Source organism: Mustelus asterias, chromosome 2, assembly GCF_964213995.1.
Source record: "Mustelus asterias chromosome 2, sMusAst1.hap1.1, whole genome shotgun sequence".
Taxonomy (NCBI): Eukaryota; Metazoa; Chordata; class Chondrichthyes; order Carcharhiniformes; family Triakidae; genus Mustelus; species Mustelus asterias.
This window is the reverse complement of record NC_135802.1, coordinates 133,978,193-134,005,643: the sequence shown is the minus strand read 5'-3', so window position 1 is coordinate 134,005,643 and position 27,451 is coordinate 133,978,193.

Here is a 27,451-nt window from a genome sequence, read left to right as displayed (position 1 = left end):
CAGTAGTGACCTAATTGAGTGTAGCGCATCAGGGAGGAATTCTTGCCAGCGGGAGACTGGAAGACCCTTAGACCGGACAGCTAATAACACGGCCTTCCAGAGTGTCGCATTCTCCCTCTCCACCTGTTTGTTCCCCCTGGGGTTGTAGCTGGTGGTCCGACTCGAGGCTATGCCTTTGGAGAGTAGGTACTGGCGCAGCTCGTCACTCATAAAAGAGGAACCCCGGTCGCTATGAATATAGCTGGGGAAACCAAACAGGGTGAAGAGGCTGTGCAGGGCCCTGACGACCGTGGCCGAGGTCATATCCGGGCAGGGAATAGCAAAGGGGAACCGCGAATACTCATCAACGATGTTGAGGAAGTATACGTTGCAGTCAGAGGAGGGGAGGGGACCTTTGAAGTCAACGCTCAGGCGTTCGAAAGGGCGGGTGGCGTTGATGAGGTGCGCTCTGTCTGGCCGATACAAGTGCGGCTTGCACTCCACGCAGACTTGGCAGTGCCTGGTTACAGACCTGACTTCCTCAATGGAATATGGCAGGTTCCGGGCCTTGATGAAGTGGAAGAACCTGGTCACCCCCAGGTGGCAGAGGTCATCGTGGAGGGTCTATAACCGGTCTAGGTTCGCGCTGGCACAGGTCCCCCGGGACAGGGCGTCTGGGGGCTTATTGAGCTTCCCAGGCCGGTATAAAATGTCGTAATTGTAGGTGGAGAGCTCGATCCTCCACCTCAAAATCTTATCGTTCTTGATTCTGTCCCGCTGCACGTCACTGAACATAAAGGCAATGGACCATTGGTCCGTGAGCAGGGTGAACCGTTTGCCAGCTAAGTAGTGGCGCCAGTGTCGCACAGTCTCCACGATGGCTTGTGCCTCTTTTTCGACAGAGGAGTGTCGAATTTCAGGGCCATGGAGGGTGCGCGAGAAGAAGGCCACGGGTCTGCCCGCCTGGTTAAGAGTGGCGGCTAGGGCAAAATCAGACGCATCGCTCTCCACCTGGAATGGGGTGGATTCGTCTACGGCGTGCATCGTGGCCTGCGCGATATCCGCTTTGATGCGGTCAAAGGCCAGCCGAGCCTCCGCCGCCAGGGGAAAAGATACGGATTTGATCAGCGGACGGGCTTTGTCCGCATAATTGGGGACCCACTGGGTGTAGTATGAGAAGAAGCCTAGGCATCTCCTCAGCGCTTTGAGGGTGATGGGGAGGGGAAGTTCCAGGAGGGGATGCATGCGGTTGGGGTCGGGGCCAATGACTCCGTTCTCCACAACACAACCAAGGATGGCGAGGCGGCGCGTGCGGAATACACACTTCTCCTTATTGTAGGTCAGGTTGAGGAGTGCCGCAGTGTGGATGAATTTTTGGAGGTTGGCGCCGTGGTCCTGCTGATCATGGCTGCAGATGGTGACGTTATCCAGGTACGGGAAGGTGGCCCGCAACCCGTTCTGGTCCACCATTCGGTCCATCTCACGCTGGAAAACCGAGACCCCGTTGGTGACGCCGAAGGGGACCCGAAGGAAGTGGTAGAGATGGCCATCCGCCTCGAAGGCAGTGTATTGACGGTCTTCCGGGCGGATAGGGAGCTGGTGGTATGCAGACTTCAAATCAATGGAGAAGAACACCCGATATTGTGCAATCTGATTGACCATGTCAGATATGCGGGGAAGAGGATACGCGTCCAGCTGCATGTATCGGTTGATGGTCTGATTGTAGTCAATGACCATGCGAAGTTTCTCCCCAGTCTTGACAACCACCACTTGGGCTCTCCAGGGACTGGTACTGGCCTCAATGATCCCCTCCCCCAGGAGGCGTCGCACCTCGGACTTGATGAACGCTCTATCTCCAGCGCTGTACCGTCTGCTTTTGGTGGCAATGGGCTTGCAGTCGGGGGTGAGGTGCTCAAAGGATGAGGGAGGGGCGACTTTGAGGGTCGAGAGACCACAGGTGGTGCGCGGTGGCTGGTCTGTTAGCTGTGGATTTTGGACGGAGATTGGGGGAAAAGGCCCATTATACACCATGGTGACGCTCCCAAGGTGGCACATGAAATCTAGCCCCAGTAGTACGGCAGCGCAGAGCTGTGGCAGCACGAGGAGCCTGCACTTGTCGTACACCGTGCCCCGTACAGTCAGATTTGCTACACAGTACCCGAGGACATTCACTGACCGGGACATCGAAGCCATAGAGATTGATTGCTGCATTGGCCGTATTGGAAGTGCGTAGCGCTTCACTGTGTTAGGGTGGATGAAACTCTCCGTACTCCCACTGTCAAATAGGCAGTTAGTAGTGTGGCCATTTACCTTGATGTCCATCATCGACCAGGTGAGCTGGTGAGGGCTGGACTGGTCCAACGCGACCGAGGCCACTGTCGGGTTAGGCGATGTGGTGGACGGTTCCCAAAATGGCTGCCCCCGTGACTCGGCTGACGTCACCCAAGATGGCGGCTCCCATGGGTCGCGCGTGGCTGATGGCGTCCAAGATGGCAGCCTCTGTGGGTCGCACGCGGCCGCTGGCATCCAAAATGGTGGCACCCGTGGATCGCACCCAGTCGATGACGTCGAAGGCAGCCCCTCCCGCGGATTGCATGCGGTGCTGCTGGGCCTGGGGGCCGATTTTGCCCTGCAAACTTTCAGGTAATGGCCCTTCTTACCGCAGCCAGAGCAGATCGCGTCTTTCACCGGGCAGCGTCGTCATGGGTGCTTCTCCAGGCCGCAGAAGTAGCACCTCGAGCCTCCGGGGACTGCCGCAATGGTCCGTTCGGCTTTGGGACGGGGCGTGACGTAGGTTTGCGGCCCTCCTGGGTACAGCAATGGCTGAGGTCACGGTGTCCACAGTGCGCCCTCGTGGTCGGGGGTGTAGGCCTCGAGGTTCCGGAACGCTACCTCCAGTGAGCCGGCAGGTTCCACAGTTTTTTTCAGGTCCAGCCCACCTTGTTCCAGCAGCCGGATATAGGTCGACCTGATGCCCGCGGCAAAGGCATCTCTGATCAGGTCGTCAGCGTTTTGGGCGGCTGAAACGGCCTTGCAGTTGCAGGCTCTGCCGAGAGCACGCAGTTCGCGCAGGAATTGCTCAGTCAATTCCCTGGGCTGCTGTCTGCGAGTGGCCAGCAGATGTCTGGCGTAGACCTCATTCGGCTGCTGGTTGTATTGGCTCTTGAGGAGATCGATTGCCTCCTGGTAAGTCTCTGCGTCTCGGATCAGCGCGAAGACGTGAGCCCTGACGCGGGCGTGGAGCACGTGTAGTTTGTCGATGTCTGTTATGACGACGGAGGATGAGGAGCCGATGAAGGTCTCAAAACAGCGCAGCCAGTGATCAAAAGAGTTAGAGGCGCCAACTGCCTGCGGATCCAAATCCAATTTGTCAGGTTTCAGGAGTTGCTCCATTTCAAAAATTTTGTTAATAAAATTGATGCACCATTGATTTACGCAAAGACTAGATGTTGCGGAACAACAGGCTTTTATTAACAAGAACAGAAGCAATCCCAAACCGATGGCTAACCCAAACTGAGGCAAAAGGGGCGGAGAGCAGCCACCTTTATACCCCGAGGAGGGCGAAGCCCCGGATTGAGGCAGCAGGGGCGTGCCCAGGCATATCCCACACACAGACAGTATTATAGTGGTTCACCACAGTCAGAAGGGGGCATTGCTTAGCGACAAAAAAACAAACCTTTTTTGTTTCTTTCATCTGCTTCAGATAGAAACTCCCCAATCCAATAAGAGCAAAGGGCCCTTCCTTCATGACCCTTGCTCCCCTGGGTAAAGGCCCTGCTTCCCAGAGGGATTTCTTGTAGATGTGGAGCTTGGACTGTTCCTGTAAGGTCAAGTTGGAGCCACTGACATGGAGCAAAGGGGATAGAGGATGAACAGTTACCAACAGCACACTGCGTTTCCTGAGGCCAATGTTGACTAAGGGCCCAGCACAAAGACTGCCCCAGCCCTCACCAATTCTTTTCTTCATTTAATTAGCCGCACGGCCTCCCCTCCCACCCACACAATGTTGAAGACCAGCCAGAGGGCCCCAATTGGACTTAAACATTCAATGGTCGCTGACGATCCCAATCTATGAGGCCTGCTCCATTTTCTTGCACCTATTTCATTGTCAGGCTCTCTAAGGGGGCCAGAAATCCTGGCACTGCTGGGCCTGGACATTCATAGAGTCATACAGCACAGAAAGAGGCCCTTCAGCCCATTGTGTCTGTGCCACCATCAAGCACCTATCCTTCCTATTCCATTTTCCAGCACTTGGTCCGTAGCCCTTTATGCTGTAACATTTCAAGTGCTCAATCTAAATGCTTGTTAAATGTTGTGAGGGTTCCTGCCTCTACCAGCCTTTCAAACAGCGAGTTCCAGATTCCCGTCACCCTCTCGCTGAAAATCGTTTTCCTCAAACCCCAGCCTCTCTTCATAGCTGAAACACTCCATCCCAGGCAACATCTTGGTGAATCTCCCCTGTACCCTTTCTCATGCAATCACATCCTTCAGGCTACGTTGCTCCTGTCTGTCACTGAGATAGGTTCTACCCTTTGAGACGTGCTGTGACAGAGAAGAAAAGTAAAACAGCAAAAGACTTGACCTCAGCACCATTGAATCGCAGAATGTTACAGCTCAGAAACAGACCATTCAGCCCATCATGTCTCTGTAGCCCAGGCTCCTGCTCAATCCCACATAGTTTTGCTTTTATTTCAAGCAACTATCCAACTGCAATTTAAAAACTATTCTTAGGGTGGCCACTCCGTGTGTTGCTGGATACGGTGTTGCAGCATTAGGATGGTGCATGCAGGCATATCACCTCCATGTGCCAAAAGGCTTTGAAGGGATGCTATCCTAACCTTACAAAGTTGAACTGACGTTACGCCAAAATCCCAAATTTGGACAACAAACCTGCAAGCAGCTTTTTCATGTTTCACGCTGCAAACAGCAAGCATGGGGCAACAAGATGGTGCTACTTAAAGGGACAGGCACTAAACATGCCGGTAAGGTCAATTTCTGGAACTTTTTATTGCAAAGTGTCTATAGGGGCTGCAGCCAGTAAGGCGACCTGCTCACACAAGCGCCACAACAAGGTACTGGGGGATTGGCGGGGAGAGGGAGTGGAGGAGTACAGGGTCAGTATTGACAGTGCCTCTGAGTCTGCAGTTTGAGAGAAGGATGGAGCAGAGGCTGTGGAGAGGTTAGATCTGTACTTTGCCCTCTGCCGCACTGGAGTCGGACTGCTTCATGCTCCTTGACTGTCTGACAAGCCAACAATTAGAGCCAGCATCTCATGTTTATCAGTACTGTCCTGTATGTTTCCCCATTGAGGTCCTCATCTGAGCATCCTGCAGCAGGAACCACCTACTAACATGCTCTCGAGAAAGCTGGCAAATGAACCAACCTCTACCCCTGGCTTGGCCACAGCCCAGTCATGCCCACCTTGTGCTGATCCCAACTCTACACTTGCCTCCAGGTTAAGCACAGTAGCAGTATCTGACCTGGTAGCTATGAGAGCCAGAGCAAGAGACAAGGCATCTTCAGGCTGTGCTGCCACACCCCACCCTCCTCCTGGCCAAGTTGGCAGTGGCTGGGCAGAAGGCACTTCTGGGATTAGAGTGTCAAGCAGGACGTCCATGGTCACACCAGCCCCCACAGACACTAGCAATAAAAAAAGTTCCATAAATTGACTTTACCGACATGTTTAGTGGCTGTCTCTTTAATTGGAACCCATCTTGCAGCCTCACGCTTGTTGTTTGCAGAGTGAACCTTGCTTGGTGTCAACCACAGATACAAACTGCACCAGCTGGGTGGGCAGCTGGGAAAAATCCCCCGGATATGGAAGCTAGCTGCAATATAAGCAAGACTTCTCCTGACGAATAAGCAATCATGGATCATAGTGGCAGGGTAGGCTGATAGGGTAGTACCAATACATCAGTCAAAACCTCTTGAAACCAATTTTACAGCACCCTGTGACATGGCAAGCAAGGGCCAGAATTCAATAAGTCCTCCCACAATCTTTCAATGGTGGATCAGCCGATGGCTGGGAAAGCAGGCAAAACGTTGCAACAGGGCATTGCCCTCAATAATACAACCTCACCTGATCAATGAAATCTGGGAGAAAGGTGCCTCTAAAAGACACCACACAAAGGCAATTCTTGCTCATGAACCTTGCCTATCGTATCCACCAGTGGGATAAGGATGTGTTGGATGCTGAGAAGAGCCATAAAATAAGAAGATAACGTGATCCTCAATGCTAGAGGCCCCATCACAGCTGACCCCATGATGCCCTGCAGGGCTCGGGAAAATCAGGACTTCTTATGCCCTGCAGGTTCTACGCTGCTTCCTTTCACTGTGTGCCATCTTATCCTGAAAGAGAGAAGGTTGAATGTTTGTGATTGAAAGCTGGAGGAATATGAATGCAGTGAGAGGTGGGTAACATTGGTCTTGCTTAGATGCTGGTTGTATCACAGCTTGGTATGACTCCTGCTCTGTTCAATTACAAAGAGTCATGTATGAAGCCCAATCCATCATTCAAACCAGCGTCTCACCCATTGACTCTGTCTACACTTCCCATTGCCTCAGAAAAGCAGCCAGCATAATTAAGGACCCCATGCACCCGGAGGTACTCTCTTCCACCTTCTTCCATCAGGAAAAAGATACAAAAGTTTGAGGACATGTACCAACCGACTCAAGAACAGTTTCTTCCCTGCTGCCATCAGACTTTTGAATGGACCTACCTCGCATTAAGTTGATCTTTCTCTACACTGTACCTATGACTGTAACACTACATTCTGCGCCCTCTCCTTTCCTTCTCTATGTACGGTATAATTAGTCTGCATAGCGCTCAAGAAACAATACGTTTCACTGTACACTAATACATGTGACAATAATAAATCAAACCAAAGAACGAGAATGGGATGTAATAGGTGGATGTTATGTCCATGTCCTGGGAATGCTGAGTAAATGGGGTGTGGTGCATTGAGCAGTGTGGGAGGTTGGGGGTGTGGTGGGTAAGGGATGCCATGTGAAGATGCAGTCACTGACCTTGACCGCCCCTCTCAGGTCATTACACTTCTTGTGGTGCTGCTGTCAGTTCTCCAGGCGCAGAATCCAAGAGTTGACCTACCAGTCATCTCCTTTCAATCCCTTCTTAAGGTGCCCCTTGAGGGAATCCTGACACCCATGTAACAATGATGTCTCTCCTGCTGCCCACCTAGAACATAGGACATAGAACAGTACAGCACAGAACAGGCCCGTCGGCCCACGAGGTTGTGCCGAGCTTTATCTGAAACCAAGATCAAGCTATCCCACTCCCTATCATCCTGGTGTGCTCCATGTGCCTATCCAATAACCGCTTAAATGTTCCTAAAGTGTCTGACTCCACTATCACTGCAGGCAGTCCATTCCACACCCCAACCACTCCCTGAGTAAAGAACTTACCTCAGACATCCTTCCTATATCTTCCACCATGAACCCTATAGTTATGCCCCCTTGTAATAGCTCCATCCACCCGAGGAAATAGTCTTTGAACATTCACTCTATCTATCCCCTTCATCATTTTATAAACCTCTATTAAGTCTCCCCTCAACCTCCTCCGCTCCAGAGAGAACAGCCCGAGCTCCCTCAACCTTTCCTCATAAGACCTACCCTCCAAACCAGGCAGCATCTTGGTAAATCTCCTTTGCACACTTTCCAGCGCTTCCACATCCTTCTTATAGTGAGGTGACCAGAACTGCACACAATATTCCAAATGTGGCCTCACCAAGGTCCTGTACAGTTGCAGCATAACCCCACGGCTCTTAAACTCCAACCCCCTGTTAATAAAAGCTAACACACTATAGGCCTTCTTCACAGCTCTATCCACTGGAGTGGCAACCTTCAGAGATCTGGGGATATGGACCCCAAGATTTCTCTGTTCCTCCACAATCTTCAGTACCCTACCTTTGACCCTGTAATCCACATTTAAATTTCTCCTACCAAAATGAATCACCTCACATTTATCAGGGTTAAACTCCATCTGCCATTTTTCAGCCCAGCTTTGCATCCTATCTATGTCTCTTTGCAGCCTACAACAGCCCTCCACCTCATCCACTACTCCACCAATGTTGGTGTCATCAGCAAATTTACTGATCCACCCTTCAGTCCCCTCCTCTAAGTCATTAATAAAAATCACAAAGAGCAGAGGACCAAGCACTGATCCCTGTGGCACTCTGCTAGCAACCTGCCTCCAGTCTGAAAATTTTCCATCCACCACCACCCTCTGTCTTCGATCAGATACAGTAAGAAGTTTAACAACACCAGGTTAAAGTCCAACAGGTTTATTTGGTAGCAAAAGCCACACAAGCTTTCGAGGCTCTGAGCCCCTTCTTCAGGTGAGTGGGAATTCTGTTCACAAACAGAACTTATAAGACACAGACTCAATTTACATGAATAATGGTTGGAATGCGAATACTTACAACTAATCCAGTCTTTAAGAAACAAAACAATGGGAGTGGAGAGAGCATCAAGACAGGCTAAAAAGATGTGTATTGTCTCCAGACAAGACAGCCAGTGAAACTCTGCAGGTCCACGCAACTGTGGGAGTTACAAATAGTGTGACATAAATTCTGATTCTAGGATCGCATGATAAAGACTCAGGAGGAAAAAAGCAGAAATATTTATGTGAAATAGTGTGACATAAACCCAATATCCCGGTTGAGGCCGTCCTTGTGTGTGCGGAACCTGGCTATCAGTTTCTGCTCAGCGACTCTGCGCTGTCGTGTGTCGCGAAGGCCGCCTTGGAGAACGCTTACCCGAATATCAGAGGCCGAATGCCCGTGACCGCTGAAGTGCTCCCCAACAGGAAGAGAACAGTCTTGCCTGGTGATTGTCGAGCGGTGTTCATTCATCCGTTGTCGCAGCGTCTGCTGATCAGATAGCCAGTTACCTATCCAATCAGCCAACTTTCCCTCTATCCCACACCTCCCTACTTTCATCATAAGCCGACCATGGGGGACCTTATCAAACGCCTTACTAAAATCCATGTATATGACATCAACTGCCCTACCTTCATCAACACACTTAGTTACCTCCTCAAAAAATTCAATCAAATTTGTGAGGCACGACTTGCCCTTCACGAATCCGTGCTGACTATCCCGGATTAATCCGCATCTTTCTAAATGGTCGTAAATCCCATCCCTAAGGACCTTTTCCATCAACTTACCAACCACCGAAGTAAGACTAACCGGTCATTTCTATTCCCTTTCTTAAACAGAGGAACAACATTCGCCACTCTCCAGTCCTCTGGCACCATCCCCGTGGAAAGTGAGGACCCAAAGATCAAAGCCAAAGGCTCTGCAATCTCATCCCTTGCCTCCCAAAGAATCCTAGGATATATTTCATCAGGCCTGTACCACCACTGTCGGCCGAGAACCTTTTGTGTGTCCTGATGTTCATTTTGCAACAACACAAACTGTTGCAGTATTTTTGTGCCTCTTCCCTTTACTTGCAACCTGCCTTTAAGAAGAGCAGCCTCGCTCCACCACATGGTCGGTAGACAGCGCTGCCAACTCCCCCTGCTGTTTGGGACTGTAGGAAGCAGCGGTGGAGCTACTTGGGCCAATGTTACACTTATGCAGGTGAGGTGGGTATTTCGAAATTGTGCGGTTCCCTCCTCAACCTGCAAAGGACACAGACAGATCACGGGTCGCCAAATCTGCAACCAAAAACCAGGGCAACCCCAGTCTTTACGCTTTTATTTCTCAGCTGGGATGTTCAACACTGTATTTGTTATGCTACCACGCCCATCAAATATATTAGTGCTACTGAATATGCTGTTAGAAATCATCTCAGCTGAAGAAAGAAAGACTTGCATTTATGTAGCACCTTTTATGACCACAAGACATCGCAAAGTGCATTAGAATCAAGGAAATACTTTTGGAATGTGGTTACTATTGTAATGTAGGAAACATGGCTCCCAATCCTGCACACACAGCAAGATCCCACAGACAGCAATGTGATAATGACAAGATAACCTGCCTTTTAGTGATATTGGTTCAGGGAGAAATATTGACCAGGGTAGTTGAGAGAGCTTCCCTGCTCGATTTTTCAAAGTCGTGCCATGGGATCTTTTATATCTGTCTGAGAGGACAAATGGGGCCTTGGTTTAACATCTCATTCCAGAGACAGCCTGTCCGACGGTACTGAACTGGAGTGCCAGCTTGGATTTTATGCTCAAGTGGGGCTGTGAACCCAGAAATGTTCAGAGTCAGAGGCAAGAGTCCTACCCGCTGGGTTACAGCTAACAGAGATTCCCACCACGCCATTTACAGGCCAAATGGGCAGAATTCTTAAAAGCAGGACAGGAATGGGAAAAATTAAAATTCTACTGGGGCTGGACAAAATGAGGGCAATGAAACAGAGTGACAAGTATGGAAATAATGAAAAGGAATCTCAGCCTTGCATATCAACCCACTCCCCCTCCACCTGCAATTCCATCCCCCCTCCCCCCCCCCCCCTCCACCGACAACCTCCCCAAAATATTATATTAGAAACAATTGCCTCCAAAGGATTAGAAGAATTAAAATTGGCCAAACAAAGGGACTGAAACTAAACCAACTGTAATATCTCAAACCAGAAAGTATTCTGGAAATAAGATTAAATGCGCCAGCCATAATATACTATTTTCAATATTAACATATCCACACTGGACGTTCAAAGTATTAGCAGCAGATTCATTAGCACATATTATTCTGTGAAGCATCATGATCCAAACTGAACCGTACATAGAGGTAGAGTGGCCTCAGGGCAAATGCAACTTTCAAAATGCACAATGTCGGAGTAATTATTTCAGGCTGAAAATCCACTTTCTTTCAGCGAAGTGTTAATATGAGGTAATGGTGATGAGTCCAAAGAAATGGAAGCTGCAGCGAGCTATACAACCTTTGTATAAGTAGAATAGTAGATATAGCACTTTAACAGTCTAGAAATAACAAGCAAATGTACGTCACCCATTAACGGCTGGTACTAATAATGTTAATTAAGCTTTAAGTGCCTCACAAAAGTAGCACCTTCCTGTAGATAATGATGTGCATCTGCACACCTGCAGAACGATACTAAAACTATGTCTCCATCCATGATTGGTTTATATAAAAGATACATAAGAATGACACTAATAATGGAGGCATCAACAAAGGCAATAGCAAACTGATGAGAACAGCGTTTATATAGTTTCAGACAGCTTGTTATCTGAAGTGGATTTTAATTAGCTATTTTCTACCTAGCAAACGAGCAAATTAGTCAGAGCCATAAATAAGCATTGGCAATGTGCCCCATAGTGAAACAACTTGAGCAGAGTAAATGACGTGGGTTCAGTGAAGCTACGCTGTTGCGGAAACTTGAACATAGCAGCATCTCAGGTTTGGATTGGATACCGTTTGTTCTAGCGAAGTAATAAGAGGGTTGATGAGGGTACGGTAGTTGATGTTGTGTAAAAAGGCATTTGATATGGTTCCAGAAGTTGTTTGCAAAATGAAGCCCATAAAATTGCAGGGTTGCATGAATATGCAACAGACTGAGGGGCAGAAAGTGGAGAGTATGGGGTGAATGGTTGCACTTTTTTTCGACTGGAGGGAAGTAGACCATGGTATCCCGTAGAGTGTTGGTATCAGGACCAGTGATCTTTCTGCAGGAATGGTGTGAACTTGGTTATACAGGACGGAATTTGAAAGTTTGAAGATGACCCTAAATTTGGAAATGTGATAAACCGACAAGAGGGTGGAAACATACTTCAGGATGACAGACAAACTTGTGAAACGGATAGACACATAGAAGATGAAGTTTAACAGAGAACTGTGTGAAGTGATTCATTTTCACAGGAAGAATCAGGAGAGATAATATAAACTAAGTGATATAATTTTAACAGTGGTACAGGAACAGGGAGATCTGAAACTCCATGTACGTAAATCGTTGAAGGTGGCAAGACAAATTGAGAAGGCTGTTAAAAGGTATTGGAATACTTGGCTTTATTAATAGAGTACAAAAGCAAGAAAGTTATGCTGAACCTCCACAAAATACTGGTTAACCCCAACTTTAGGAAGGATTACAAAGCCTGGGCCAGGCTGTAGAGAAGATTTATTAGATTTCAGAGAGGCCTGTGCTTCTACTCTGAGAACAGGAAAGGTTAAAGATTTGAGGTTAATATTCAAAATAGTGAAGGTACTTGACAGAGTAAATAAAGAGGAACTGTCATTAACCAGAGGAAACCAATTTATATTAATTGCCACAAGAACCATAACTAAAACTCTCCAGCCCAAGCAACATCCTGGTAAATCTCCTCTGCACCCTTTCCTGTATTATCACATCCCTTCTATAATGTGGATTCCAGAACTGCACACAATACTCTAGCTGTGGCCTAATGAACATTTTATATGGTTCCAGCATAACCTCCCTGCTCTTAAACTCTACACCTTGGTTAATAAAGGCAAGTACACCATATGCCTTCTTAACCACTTTATCCACTTTATCCACCTTAAGGGACTGGTGTACATGCACACCAAGGTCCCTCTGATCCTCAGTGCTTCCCAGGGTCCTACCATTCATCATGTATTCTCTTGCCTTGTTTGTCCTACTCAAGTGCATCACCTCATGCTCATCCGGATTGAATTCCATTTTCCACTGATCAGCTCATCTGACCATCCCATCAATATCCACCCATAATCTAAAGCCATCCTCCTCACTATTTGTCACCCTATCATTTTTTGTAACATCTGCAAACCTACTCATAAACCCTCCGACATTCAAGTCTAAATCCTTTATATGAACCACAAACAGTTTGGGCTCCAACACTCATCCCTGAAGGATCCCACTGGACACAGTCCTCAAGTCTGAAAAACACCCCTCGACCACCACCCTCTGCTTCCTGCCACTCAGCCAATTCTAGATCCAATTTGCTGAATTTTCTTGGATCCCATGGGCTTTTACCTTTGCTATCAGTCTCCCATATGGCACCTTGTCAAAACTCTTGCTAAAGTCCAAGTCGACTACATCATTGGGGGAGGTGATGGCCTAGTGGTATTATGGCTAGACTATTAATCCAGAAACTCAACCAATGCCCGGGTTCGAATCCCGCCACGGCAAATGGTGGAATTTGAATTCAATAAAATATATCTGGAATTAAGAATCTATTGATGACCATGAAACCATTGCCAATTGTTGGAAAAACCCATCTGGTTCACTAATGTCCTTTAGGGAAGGAAATCTGCCGACCTTATCTGGTCTGGCCTACATGTGACTCCAGAGCCACAGCAATGTAGTTGACTCTCAACTGCCCTCAGGCAACTAGGGGTGGACAATAAATGCTGGCCAGCCAGTGACACCCATGAATGATTTTTTTAAAAATGGTCACTTCTTCGGAAAATTCGATCAAGTTGGTCAGGCATGATCTCCCCTTAACAAAACCTTGCTGACTGTTCTTGATTAATCCCTGCATCTCCAAATGCAGATGAATCTTCTTTCTCAGAATTGTTTCCAATAGCTTCCCCACCACTGCGGTTAGACTGACTGGCCTGTAACTTCGTGGTCTCTACATTCTCAGAGAAGAGAAATCTTTCAAGTTGGAGATTGACATGGGTTTTTTTGAGATTCCAAAGAGAACAATAAACCCTCCATCTAACTGGAGCACTGATAGGTCCGAGAACATTATGACACCAAAACCAAGGGACCCAAACTCAAACTCAAAGAGGGATGGAGCATTTCAGATTTGACTACTTTACACAACAGATGGCAAGTTTGGCAAAACATGAAGGAGAATTAGACAGGAGTTTGAGGGCGTGAGCAAATGAGAATCAAATAGACATTCAAAGGAGTGAGAAATAGAGAATTGGGTATTTGAACAAGTGGACAAATCCAGAGGATTTTTGCTGATCCTGATGGCCAAAATCTTCCGTCCTCATTTGCCGCTGGGATTTTCCAGTGCCGCTGGGACTTTCCAGTGCCGCTGGGACCTTCCAGTGCCGCTGGGATCTTCCAGTGCCGCTGGGATCTTCCAGTGCCGCTGGGATCTTCCAGTGCCGCTGGGATCTTCCAGTGCCGCTGGGATCTTCCAGTGCCACAGGAATTTTCCAGTGCCGCAGGAATTTTCCTGTGCCGCCAGGATTTTCCAGTGCTGCAGGAATTTTCCTGTGCCGCCAGGATTTTCCAGTGCCGCTGAAAGTTAATGGAATTTTGTCTGGGGTACCAAATTTCCCATGCTCACTCGCAATGATCCCACCACGGATGAAACCGTAGAATCCGTCCCTCTGTGCTTTCCTATTATTGAATAATTGTAAATAGGGGATGGTACAAATTCTACTAAAAACATAAGAACATGTTGGCCTGTTGCAGACCTGGTTTTACCACTTTTTTTCCATAGTAGCAAGTAGTGTGGCCAATAGCCAGGTGAATGCAGCAGCCAGAATACAATATGATGAAATCTTAAATTGTTTTCCTTTTAAATGCTCCTTAGCTGAAAATAAACCTTCAAATTGTAAATTCAGGCCTGCATATGTATGGTAAACTCAAATTTGGACATCAAATACAAAAGGGAACCTTAGTGAACTACAGTATGCGTGGATAGATATGTTTGTGTGCACTTGTTGAATTATTTCCAATATTTGGCAATGATTTTGTAGAATCATAGAATCCCTACAGTGCAGAAGGAAGCCACTGGGTCCATTGACTCTGCACCGATTCTCTGACAGAGTATCTTACCCAGGCCCACCACCCTGCCCTATTCCCGTAACTTATTTACCATGGCTAATCCATCTAACATACACATCTTGGGAAACAATGGGGCAATTTACCATGGGCAACCCATCTAATCTGAGTGTGGGAGGAAACCAGAGAACCCAGAGGAAATCCACACAGGCAAGGAGAGAAGACATAAACTTCACACAGATGGTCATCCAAGGCCGGAATCAAACCCAGGTCCTTGGCACTGTGATGCAGCAGTGCTAACCATTGTGCCACCGTGACGCCAGTTTCCACTAATTTATATCAATAAACTTTTCAGAGACTACCCAGGGAATCCACAACAAAGATAACAAGGTTTTGGTGGTACATGATTTTTGATTTGCATAAGGAGCTAAATTTAGCATGAAATAAACACAGAAAATGAAGAAAGAACTCGGTCGGCCTGGCAGCATTTATCGTGGGAGAAACAGAGAAAGTATTTCAGGTTAATGACCTCTCATCAAAACTAGAAGTTAGAGAGTTTGCAGTTTATAAGCAGGTACAGATTCAAGAAAAGAAATGGGATGGGTTGCACAGTAGCAGCGGTATGTACCATTGCAAGATGCACTGCACCAAGGCTCCTTCAACAACACCTTCCAAACCCATGACCTCTACCACTTAAAAGGACAAGGGCAGCAGATGAATGGGAATGCCACTACCTGCAAGTTCCCCTCCAAGCCACACACCATCCTGACTTGGAAACATATCGCTGTTCCTTCACTATCACTGGGTCAAAATCCTGGAACTCCCTCTCTAACAGCACTCTGGGTGTACCTACACCCCGTGGACTGCAGCGGTTCAAGAAAGTGGCACATCACCACCTTCTCCAGGGCAATTGGGGATGAGCAATATATGTCGGCCGAGCCAGCGATGCCGACATCCCGTGAACAAATAAATATTTGGATTTCCAAAAGGCATTCAGTAAGGTGTCACACAATAGGTAAGAACTCATGATGTTTGATTTAATATACTAACATGGATAATTAGCATGAAATTGAGAGTCAGGTTAAATGGGTTATTTTCAGATTGACAAACTAGTCAAGGTGTGCCACAATGCTGGGGCTTCAACTATTTACTATCTATATTAATGACTTAGATGAAGGCACTGATTGTATTCCAGCCAAATCTTTTGATAAAACACAGTTAGGTAGGAAAGCAAGTTGTGAGGAGGACACAAAGGGCAGGAGTTTCCGGCCGTGCTCGCCCCGAAACCGGAAAATCCCGCCTGAGATCAATAGACCTTTGCACGGTCTGTGCCCCATCCGCTACGATTCCCGTGGCGGGCGGGACGGGAAAATTCTGCCCAAGAAGTCTGCAAAGGGATGTGAATGGACCATAAGACCATACGAAATAGGAACAGGAGCAGGTTGTTCAGCCCCTCAAGCCTTCTCCGCCATTCAGTAGGATCATGGATGATCCCACTTTCGTCATGTCCACTTTCTGCCCTTTCCCTGTAACTCTTGATTCCCTTACTGATCAAGAATCCATCTATCCCAGCCTTCAATATACACAAGGACTCTGGCCCCACAACTCTCTGTGGCAGGGTGTTCCAAAGATTCACAACCCTCTGAGAGAAGAAATTCCTTCTCATGTCAGTGTTAAATTGGCACTCCTTTATTCTGAGACAATGTCCTCTGGTCCCAGACGCTCCCATGCAGGGAAGCATCCATTCAGCATTTACCCTGTCAATCCCCTTAAGAATCCTATATGTTCCAATGAGATCACTTCTCATGCTTCTAAATTCCAATGAGTAGAGTCCAACCTGTTTAACCTTTCCTCATAAGACAATCCCTCCAAACCAAGGATCATCCGAGTGAACCTTCTCTGAACTGCCTCTGATGAAATAATGGACACTATTTTCCCAGCCCGCTGCGCTGCTCAAGTAGCCACAAAATGTCAGTGGCGGGAGGGGCCCTGTTCCAGGATTTGCGACTGGCATCTTGCCGATCGTGACCTTCCCAGGCCATTTTTTTAAATGTAGTCAGCCTTGCACAGGAAATCAGTGTGAGGCTGATTATTGTATGGAAATCTGAATTTCCATGTCATTAGCAGGCCCAGGACAGTGTCGTCCGGGCTCGCTAATGTCCTCCCCCAACCCCCCCACCTCCCTTCCGCTGGGAGAGGTTCCCACCAGCAGGGATTAAAGCTGGTCCCTATCTACAGGAATTAGGTGTGTCACCTCGTTGGTGGGGACAGAGGTCATTAAGGCTCCCCCTGCGGGATATCGGGGCGGGGGGCTGTCCCATAGGCAGTGCCATCTTGGCACTGCCAGCCTGGCATCCTGGTACTGCCACTGGAAAGCGCTAAGGGGGTGGGGCCAGAGGTGCACGGGGCCTACTGAGGCAGCAATCAGTGATGGGGATCAGTGGGGGGGGGGGGTAGGGGGGGTGGGGGGGGGGGGTGGGGGGGGGGGGAGAGGGGGATTGGGGCTGGCCATGGGTGGGGGGTCGGCGCTAGCCATGGAGGCGGTGTCAGGGATGACATCAGGAGGCTAGTGATCAGAGAGAGGGGTCGGGATGATATTGGGAGGCCGGTGATTGGGAGGCCGGTGATTGGGAGGCCAGTGATTGGGAGGCCGGCGATGGGGGGGGGGGTGGAGTGCCAGTGAGCATGCACCAATCTCCCTACAGACAGATCAGCGCATGCGCAATGGCCTGTTCAGCCGGCTAATGCCAGCCTCTTGGGTGGAATTAGGCCCCGCCCTCCCTTTACCGGTGTGAATCCCCCCCCCCGGTGGACTCTGTGAAGCACAGAGTGCTGGAAATTCATCCGATTAAGTATGCCCAAAAAACAGGTGGGAAAATCTCCCATTTTCCCGCTCACTGGGCATTTATCTTCTTTCTGGGAAAAACGTCCCCAGTATCTTGCCTTAAATAAGGAAACCAAAACTGCTCACAGTAATCCAGACGTGGTCTCACCAGTACCTTGTACAGTTTCAGCAAGACATTTCCTAATCTTACACTCCAACCCCCTTGAAATAAGGGCCAACATTCCATTAACCTCCTGATCACCTGCTGTACTAGCTTTCCGTGCTTCCTGCACAAGTATCCCCAAGTCACTTTGTGTTGCAGCTTTCTGCAGTTTTTCTCCATTTAAATATCATTCTGTTCTTTTGTTCACCCTTCCAAAATGAATAACTTCACATTTTCCCACATTGTACTCCATTTGCCAACTTTTTGCCCTAACCTATCAATATTTCTTTGCAAACTGTTTGTATCCCTCTCGCAGCTTGCCTTTCCACCTATTTTTGTGTGGTCTGCAAATTTGACTGCAGTACATTTGCTTCCTTCCTCCACGTCATTAATATACATTGTAAACAGTTGCAGTCCCAGCACCGACCCCTGGGGAACCCCACAGGTTACAGGTCGCCAACCTGAAAAAGAACCATTTACCCCGACTCGCTGTTTCCTGCCCATTAGTCAATTCTCTATCCATGTCAATATGTTACCTTCAGCACCATGGGCACTTAACTTATGACTTAAGATTAAGTGAGCTATCTTTCGAACTCCTTCTGGAAGTCCAAGTGCGACACATCTAGAGGTTAAATGAGTGGACAAATATTTGGCAGATAAAGTATAATGTGAAAAAATGCAAAGTTCGTCACTTGGGTGGGAAGAGTAGAAAAGTTGAATATTATTTAAGTGGAGAGAGACTGCAGAATTTTCATCATACATATATCACAAAAAGTACACAAATGCAGCAAGTAATTAAGAAGAAAATGGAATGTTGGCCTTTATTGCAAGGGGGAATATAAAAGTATGGAATTCTTGTTACACCTGTGCAGGGTGTTGGTGAGACCACACCTAGAGTACCATGTACAGTTTTGATATCCTTATTGAAGGAGGAATATAATTACAGTTCAGGAATAGTGCCAGAAGACTGGAGGATAGCAAATGTTGTCCCCTTGTTCAAGAAGGGGAGTAGGGACAACCCTGGTAATTATCGACTGGTGAGCCTTACTTCTGTTGTGGGCAAAGTATTGGAAAGGATTATAAGAGATAGGATTTATAATCACCTAGAAAGGAATAATTTGATTAGGGATAGTCAGCACGGTTTTGTGAAGGGTAGGTCTTGCCTCACAAACCTTATTGAGTTCTTTGAGAAGGTGACCAAAGAGGTGGATGAGGGTAAAGCGGTTGATGTGGTGTATATGGATTTCAGCAAAGCGTTTGATAAGGTTCCCCATGGTAAGCTTTTGCAGAAAATATGGACACATGGGATTGAGGGTGATTTAGTGGTTTGGATCAGGAATTGGCTAGCTGTAAGAAAACAGAGGGTGGTGGTTGATGGGAAATATTCATCCTGGAGTTCAGTTACTAGTGGTGTACCGCAAGGATCTGTTTTGGGGCCACTGCTGTTTGTCATTTTTATTAATGACCTGAATGAGGGCGTGGAAGGATGGATTAGTAAATTTGCGGATGACACTAAAGTCGGTGGAGTTGTAGACAGTGCGGAGGGAAGTGGCAGGTTACAGAGGATAAGCTGCAGAGCTGGGCTGAGAGGTGGCAAATGGAGTTTAATGCGGAAAAGTGTGAGGTGATTCACTTTGGAAGGAGTAACAGGAATACAGAGTACTGGGCTAATGGTAAGATACTTGGTAGTGTGGATGAACAGAGGGACCTGGGTGTCCATGTGCATAGATCCCTGAAAGTTGGCACCCAGGTTGATAGGGTTGTTAAGAAGGCGTACGGTGTGTTAGCTTTTATTGGGAGAGGGATTGAGTTTCGGAGCCAGGAGGTCATGCTGCAACTCTACAAAACTCTGGTGCGGCCGCATTTGGAGTATTGCGTACAGTTCTGGTCGCCGTATTATCGGAAAGATGTGGAAGTGTTGGAAAGGGTCCAGAGGAGATTTACCAGGATGTTGCCTGGTATGGTGGGAAAATCGTATGAGGAAAGGCTGAGGGGCTTGAGGTTGTTTTCGTTAGAGAGAAGAAGGTTAAGAGGTGACTTAATAGAGGCATACAAGATGATCAGAGGATTAGATAGGGTGGATAGTGAGAGCCTTTTTCCTCGGATGGTGATGGCTAGCACGAGGGGACATAGCTTTAAATTGAGGGGTGAGAGATATAGGACAGATGTTAGAGGTAGGTTCTTTACTCAGAGAGTAGTAAGGGCATGGCATGCCCTGCCTGCAGCAGTAGTGGACTCGTCAACATTAAGAGCATTCAAATGGTTATTGGATAAACATATGGATGATATTGGAATAGTGTAGATTAGAGGGGCTTTAGATTGGTTCCACTGGTCGGCGCAACATCGAGGGCCGAAGGGCCTGTACTGCGCTGTAATGTTCTATGTTCTAAGATTCAATCGGTTGATTCCTGAGATGAAATGATTGCCTTGTGAGGAAAGGTTGAGCAGGTTGTGTCTGCATTCACTGGAGTTTCGAAGAATTTGGTGGGATCTTATTGATTCTGAGGGGATTTGACAGGGTAAATGCGGAGAGGCCCTTTCCCCTCATGAGAAAGAGGATGAGGGCCCTGAATTGTGTGGGTCTGGAGTCACATGTTGACCAGGCTGGTTATGGATGGCAGATTTTCTTCCCTAAAGTGGGACTGAAAACTACAACTTCTGACTTATAGTACTACTGCTCAGCTGAGGAGTAATAATGAAAGAGAAGTTTCAAATACAGAATCTGACTGGTATTCATTCTGTCGGGTGGCATTCTCCCAAGTCCCTCCCAGCAGGTTCGATAGTGAGCATGGTGAAAGAATACAGCGGGAAGCCCAGAAATTGTTTCCATGCCAGTGTGAATTTACAGCGGGATCTTCCGCTGGTTCCTACCAGGGGCCAGCGTGACTTCATTTGCATCCTGTTAATGGCATGCAGATGAAGGCCTGACTTAACCCCCCCCTCCCCCATTAAAACACACCAGCGTGAAACACATTCGGGACAACATGCTGTGCAGATGTTGGGACCTGTCTAAACAATGCCTGGAGCTGCCTCTGGAGTTCGGGATGGAGGTCATCTGCCACCCTTGGAACACGACAGCAGTGGGTCAGGGGTACATTTGTAGGTGGACCTTCCAGATGCGATGCCCTGGAGCGGGTTAGGGGAGAGGGAGTCCACCTTCCAGCCTAAGAATGTTCCAAGAGACCCACTTTTGAGAAGACCCACCTTTGTTCTCAGGAGCCCCATCTTCCGGTCTCATAGAAGCATAGAATCCTACAGTGCAGAAGGAGGCCATTCGGCCCATTGAGTCTGTATCGACCACAATCCCAGCCAGGCCCTATCCCCATAATCCCATTCATTTACCCTATCTAGTCCCCCTGACACTGAGGGACAACTTAGCATGGCCAATCCACCTAAGCCGCACATCTTTGGACTCAGAGTGGTCCCAGGAGATCTATCTTCATTTTCGGCAGGTCCACCTTCTTTGTTGAATGGCAGGTCAATGATGTCGGATTCCTTTTCAATATGGCACCCGGTCACAATGGCGGACTACTCGGCATCCAAGTCTGACCCGCCACTGAATACAACGAGAAACACTCGGGTGCGTAATTAATAAGGTCAAGGCGGGAGGTCTTGGTGTACTTCCCACCAGCCACCGCAGTGGAAAACACTCCATGTTCCTAACCCTTCCAAGGGACCTTCATCTCAAATTGGGAGAATTCCGCCCATTGTTTCTGGAAGATAAAAATGTCTTTTGGCAACAACAGAGCACACCCTGTATGCACCACGCTAACTGAATATAATCCTGTGCTCCTTTAAGCAAACCAGCTTTGCCTTTCAGTCGGACGAGCTTACCCACTGTGAAACTATTCAACTCGAGTTGACACAACACTCCTCACAACAGACAGAAAAACATCTCAGGAATGCTTCGCAGTAATTGAAGAATTCAATATAAAATGATTTGAGTGTAAGCAGCGAGAAAGAAAATCATCTTTTATTTAGTAGCCGAGTGGAGAAATAATATTTTACGGCCACAGGGTATTGTAGCACCATTCATTAAATATTTACTGCGTGCAATTTTTTTCCTCTGCTCTGAGTTATCTTTGCTTCAGTAGAAGAGGGCTAGAGCTCCATCTTCACAGCACAAATTAGCTTCAGAGATTTCTCTATACTAATGAGGTCTGAAGGAATTCTTCCCTGTGGTGCCTCTGACTGTCTATGTATCAGTCTCCTTATTAGTTCAAATTAACTTGGATTTGAAGTCAGTAATTGGTTTGAAATGCTGGTCATCAATTGCTGGTCCAAAACAAAAGTCTTTTCTTTTTGGTTCCTAATTCATGTTTTGGCGACACGGAGTCGTAACATGCTTTTAATGGCATTCTTTGTTAAAATAGCACAGCGACGGCGCAAAAGAGGTACTTGCTGTTCGGATGATTGTCCCTGATCTGTATTCAGCCGGTGCTGAGTTTTGCCTTCTCAGCTTCTCCTTGACATCAGCTTTAGCCCAGATTCCAATCTACCTCGGCTCTGCAGGCAGTGCCTGTTAACAGGTCTCGCTGCTGATGACAGTAAAGTGGCTCACAGCTGTGTGTGTGGAGATATGAAAAGGGTAAATGAAAACATTTTAAAATATATATTTATTTCCCACCAGGTAGGAACTTTCTTCACCATATTACGTACGTTCCAGGAGTATTTTACATTGAAAGTGCTCTCCTCTGCATCGACCTCCTATTTTAAAAGCTTGTAACTGAAACCCACAAAGTTGGGTCTTAAAGTGGCCTTACCTCACGTTCTGACGTTGGCAGTCTGATGATCAGGCAGCCAGGTTTTGCCGGGACTGGCCAGTCTTTCATCAAATGTCCTGGTGTGCTGACAATTTGCTCAAAATAGCTCAAATGTCCCACTTTGCTGCTTTTCCCTCTTCACATGAACCACAGCAGAGATCTCTGTCAGCATTTCATCTCTTCCTCACAGCCTCAGCCTCTCTACTCTCCGCTTCCTCTCTCCGCTCCCCTTTACTTCACGCTCCATTTATTGTTGGCAAATCGCCAAAAAAAGACACCTTGCTCAGTGAGGCGGAATGCCACCCACTCGTCAAACGTTAAATGGGTGCTCCAGGATGAGCAGAAATCTTTCTCACCGGCATCCAGTTCCAACACCAGGGTCCACAAGATGGATTGGTTCTCAATGGGACAGTTAGTTGTTGCCCTGGTTGGTTTGATTTTCAGTGCCCTGACTGACAATTCCGTCAGGATGTTCCGATTTACTATTCAGATATTGCATGGAGGAGGCCAGCAAAGAGGGTGGAGGGGGTGGAGGGGCAGTGGGGGTGGAGGGGCAGGAGAGGTGGAGGGGTAGAGGGCAGTGGGGGAAGAGGCACTGGGGAGTGGGCAGCAGGGGGAGGGGCATGAATATTTTTGCAATTTAACCTGCAAATCCTCTTTATTGTTCAACATACTTTGTTGTAATTTTAAAAAAGTAACCTTTCCTATTCTTCATGGTTTGCAGGAAGAAGCACTCAACTTCCTGCCAGTTGGTAAGAGTAAAAAGAATGCCTGACTCTACTGAGAGCAATCACATGCAAGAGCCTGATCAAGAAACATTTGATTTGATTTATTGTTATCACATGTATTGGGATACAGTGAAAAGTATTGTTTCTTGTGAGCTATACAGACAAGACATATCATTCATGGAGTGCACAGGGGAGTAGGAAAGGATAGGGTGCAGAATATAGTGTTGCAGTTACAGATAGGATGAGGAGAAAGATTCGCTTAATATATGGTAGGTCCATTCAAAAGTCTGATGGCAGCAGGGAAGAAGCTGTTCTTGAGTCGGTTGATATGTGTTCTCAGATTTTTGTATCTTTTTCCCGACAGAAGAAGGTGGAAGACAGTATGTCCGGGGTATGTGGAGTCCTTGATTATGCTGGCTGTTTTCCCAAGGCAGCAGGAAGTGTAGACAGAGTCAATGGTTGGGAGGCTAGTTTGTGTGATGGACTGGGCTACGTTCATCATTCTTTGTAGTTTCTTGTGGTCTTGGTCAGAGCTGGAGTCATCCCAAGCTGTGATGCATCCGGAAGGGAAGCATTCTATGGTGCATCTGTAAAAATTGGTGAGAATCGTAGTGGACGTGCCTAATTTCTTTAGCCTTCTGAGTAAGTAGAGGTGTTGGTGGGCTTTCTTAAATATAGCGTCAGCATGGAGGTTGTTGGTGACCTGAACACCTCAAAAACGTGAAGCTCTCGACCATCTCCACTTCATCATCTTTTTTACAGTGTGCGGTTGGGGGAGGGGGGTGTGGGGGGTGGTGTGGAGACCATGACCTGGGTTACATTTACCTTAACCGGTGAGTTCCGACCCCAATCCCCCAGTGCAGAGTGAATGCACATTGCCATTGGAGGGGCAGTCAGGGTGAACAGTTCGAAATAGCATTAGCAATGGGTTCAATCCTTAGTAGGTGTTTGAGCCAGTGGACAAGGGCTGTAAACGAAGAAAAATAGATTTTAAAAATGATCGCCAACTGGCGAAGTTTATATATGTCAGCATTATCCAAAATCCACCTCCTGAGGTTCAGCTGATGAGGAGAAAAAAGTTAATCGGATTGACTTGCCCCTCCACAATCCCCTCCGCCCCACTGAGTTTGGTTTCTTGCTGACTCATGTTCCAACTCCATGTACCCTTGATATGTGACACTCCAGAAGGGAAAATGCCATCGATCACAAAGGGGAGAAAAATAACTGTTACTGAACAAAACTAAAGTATTCGCTTGTCACTGGAGTGCGGTGCCATTCATCCAAAACCATGACCCCGCAAACAAAAGTCACATCAGAATTTATATTTGAAGGCTTCTCTTGACTTATTCCCCTTTTTTGGTTAAAATAAAACCCTCTTCAACCCTTGTCTTGCTCGCTATAAGAGCTCCAATGAAGTCTGTTTTTTTTTAATAGACAGAATTCATCAAGATTCGTAACATCAAGCAGTATCTCGCTGCTCACATTTTGTGTGAGAATATCATTATTCTGACTGCTATTAAGGCAAAAAAGAGTGCTCACATGTGATGAGCTGTCTGGGATAATTTACAATTTTTTTTTGTTCATTTGGCTGTATTATTCCCTTGTGCATTTCCACCGTGCAGCCAAAAAGCTTTCAGAGATGGAGTCAAAACACCATGACAATTCTCATAGTCAGACTTGGCAATGACAGAATCAACATGGGGTCAGCAGAGCCGGCCCCTCACCAAAGCTCCACTGAGCTTCTAAAATATTTGGGGATGTCTTAGAAACCATCAATCACTTTGGAAATATTTAAAAACACATCTGATTTGCTGCATTTTGGATTAAGCTGCTTATCAAAACACATTGAAGTGATTTACAACCCAGTGAAGTAGTGCTCTTTGCAAATGGACTCCTTTGCTCAGTACAAAATCTCTTTGTAACTTTGACATGATTTGTGCTTTCTGACATGTAACACTGGTTAAGAGGGGGGAAAAAAGGCAGAAAAATTTGCATTTATAGAGTACCGTGCATGACCTCAGGATGTCTGAAAGCACATTATAGCCAATTAAATACTTTGGAAGTGTGATCATTGTGGTAGAAATAGCGGCAGCTGATATGCACGCAGCAAACAGAGACGTGGTAACGAATAGATAAATTGTTTTGTGTAATGTTGGTTGAGAAATACCTTCTCTTTCTTAAAATAATGCCACTGAATATTTCACATCCACCTGAGGGCTGCTGAGGCCTGGGTTTAATGTCTGAACCAAAATAAAGCACCCCATCAACAAATAGTGATAGCCTCAATTGGGTTAAACATCTGAAGGGGGGAGGGATTTGAACCTGCAACCTTCTAAGTCTTTAGGCAAGAGCATTACCACTGAGCCGCAGCATCAGCTTTTAATTTAATACTCGTTGTACTGTATTACTATCTAGAGATGCTGCAATCCAGTTCCCAAAGTCCTCTTTCCCCTACTCTTGCCCTCCTTCTGCACTTATGTCTATTTCCCCAAGTGTAGCATAGTTCCATGGAACCTAAACTCGTCATTTCTATCTTCAATCTTTCTAATACAGCCAGCCCAGAGAAATCTCAGTTAATTAACCTTAAACGTTGCTGCGACAATTTTCATAGATTGTTGCAATTCTACGTTAGGTATGATATTTAATCCATCATGCCTTTATGTTGGGATGCCAGTGTTGGACTTGCAAAATTCTACTAACTGTCCTGGCTTGAGACAATTCACATCTCTTTAACCTGTGATTATCTCACTCTCCACCCGCACTGTCTGTACCTGTAAAGACTTTATTACCTGTAAAGACTCGCATTCCAACCATTATCTTGCAATTGTGTCTTTGTCTATATATGCTGTGTTTGTGAAACCGACCTCTCCACTCACCTGATGAAGGAGTAGTGCTCCGAAAGCTCGTGATTCCAAATTGGAGTGGCACAGTGGTGAGCACTGCTGCCTCACAGCGCCAGGGGCCCGGGTTCGATTCCCGGCTTGGGCCAGTGTGGAGTTTGCTAATTCTCCCTGTGTTTGCGTGGGTTTCCTCCGGGTGCTCCAGTTTCCTCCCACACTCCAAAAATGTGCAGGTTAGGTTGATTGGCCATGCTAAATTGCTCCTTAGTGTCAGGCGATTAGTAGGGTAAATATGTGGGGTTACAGGGATAGAGTCTGGGTGGGGTTGTTGTCAGTACAGGCTCGATGGGTTGAATGGCCTCCTTCTGTACTGAAGGGATTCTATAAAAACCTGTTAGACTTTAACCTGTCTTTGTAAGACTTCTTATCATGCCTTTAGGCACATGGTCTTATTGGATAACAATCATTTGCCCAACTCTCCTTCTATGGATAAACCTCCTATTATTGGATCATCTGAGAAAACAAGTGAAAAATATCCTTCTAAACTCACACTTTTACTATATTCTGACTTGGCCAATCATATTCCATGGATGAGGATCCTGTAATCCTTGACCATATTGATCTACACTCATCACAATGAATCTGCTCCCAACAAAATATTATTATTCTGGAGATTTCTCTAATTGGTGTGCTGGTAGATATAAAAACTCAGACAACATTCTCTATGCTGGTTTTATAGTCACGTACAAGGCAATCTCAATAGCCTTCTCTGCATGATACTTTTGGTAAAAAAAACATGTTGTCCTTCTGTCCTTAATTGTCACTGCCGTCACTCTTGCTGTGGCATTTTTCCATTGGCAATGACCAGCCTGTTGCCAGGCTATTTGACTGTAGAGGGCATCATGTTCTTACCCAAAGTCCAATGTGAACCTTGGGATGGCACGGTGGCACAGTGGTTAGCACTGCTGCCTCACAGTGTCAGGGACCCAAGTTTGATTCCCAGTTTGGATCACTGTCTATGCGGAGTCTGCACGTTCTCCCCGTGTCTGCGTGGGTTTCCTCCGGGTGCTCCAGTTTCCTCCCACAGTCTGAAAGACGTACTGGTTAGGTGCATTGGCCATGCTAAATTCTCCCTCAGTGTACCCGAACAGGCGTCGGAGTGTGGTGACTCTGGGATTTTCACAGTAACATCATTGCAGTGTTAATGTAAGCCTACTTATAACACTAAGTAAATGAACTTTAAACTTTATTGTCAAGAGTCAGCAGCAGAGATCTCTTTCAGCCTGGAATATTGGGTCTTGTACCCACCTTAGAGTAACACTGACCAATGATTCAACTGAGGATATTCAAAATGTGTGTGACAGCTCAGTACGTCAAACATACACTATTACACTCTTCAGGTTCTGGAACATTCTCTATCATGTTTCGAGAAAGAAAGGAAGAGCTCATTTTTGTGTAGTGTCATTCTTCAATTTAAATTATCCCAAAATGTTCTACAA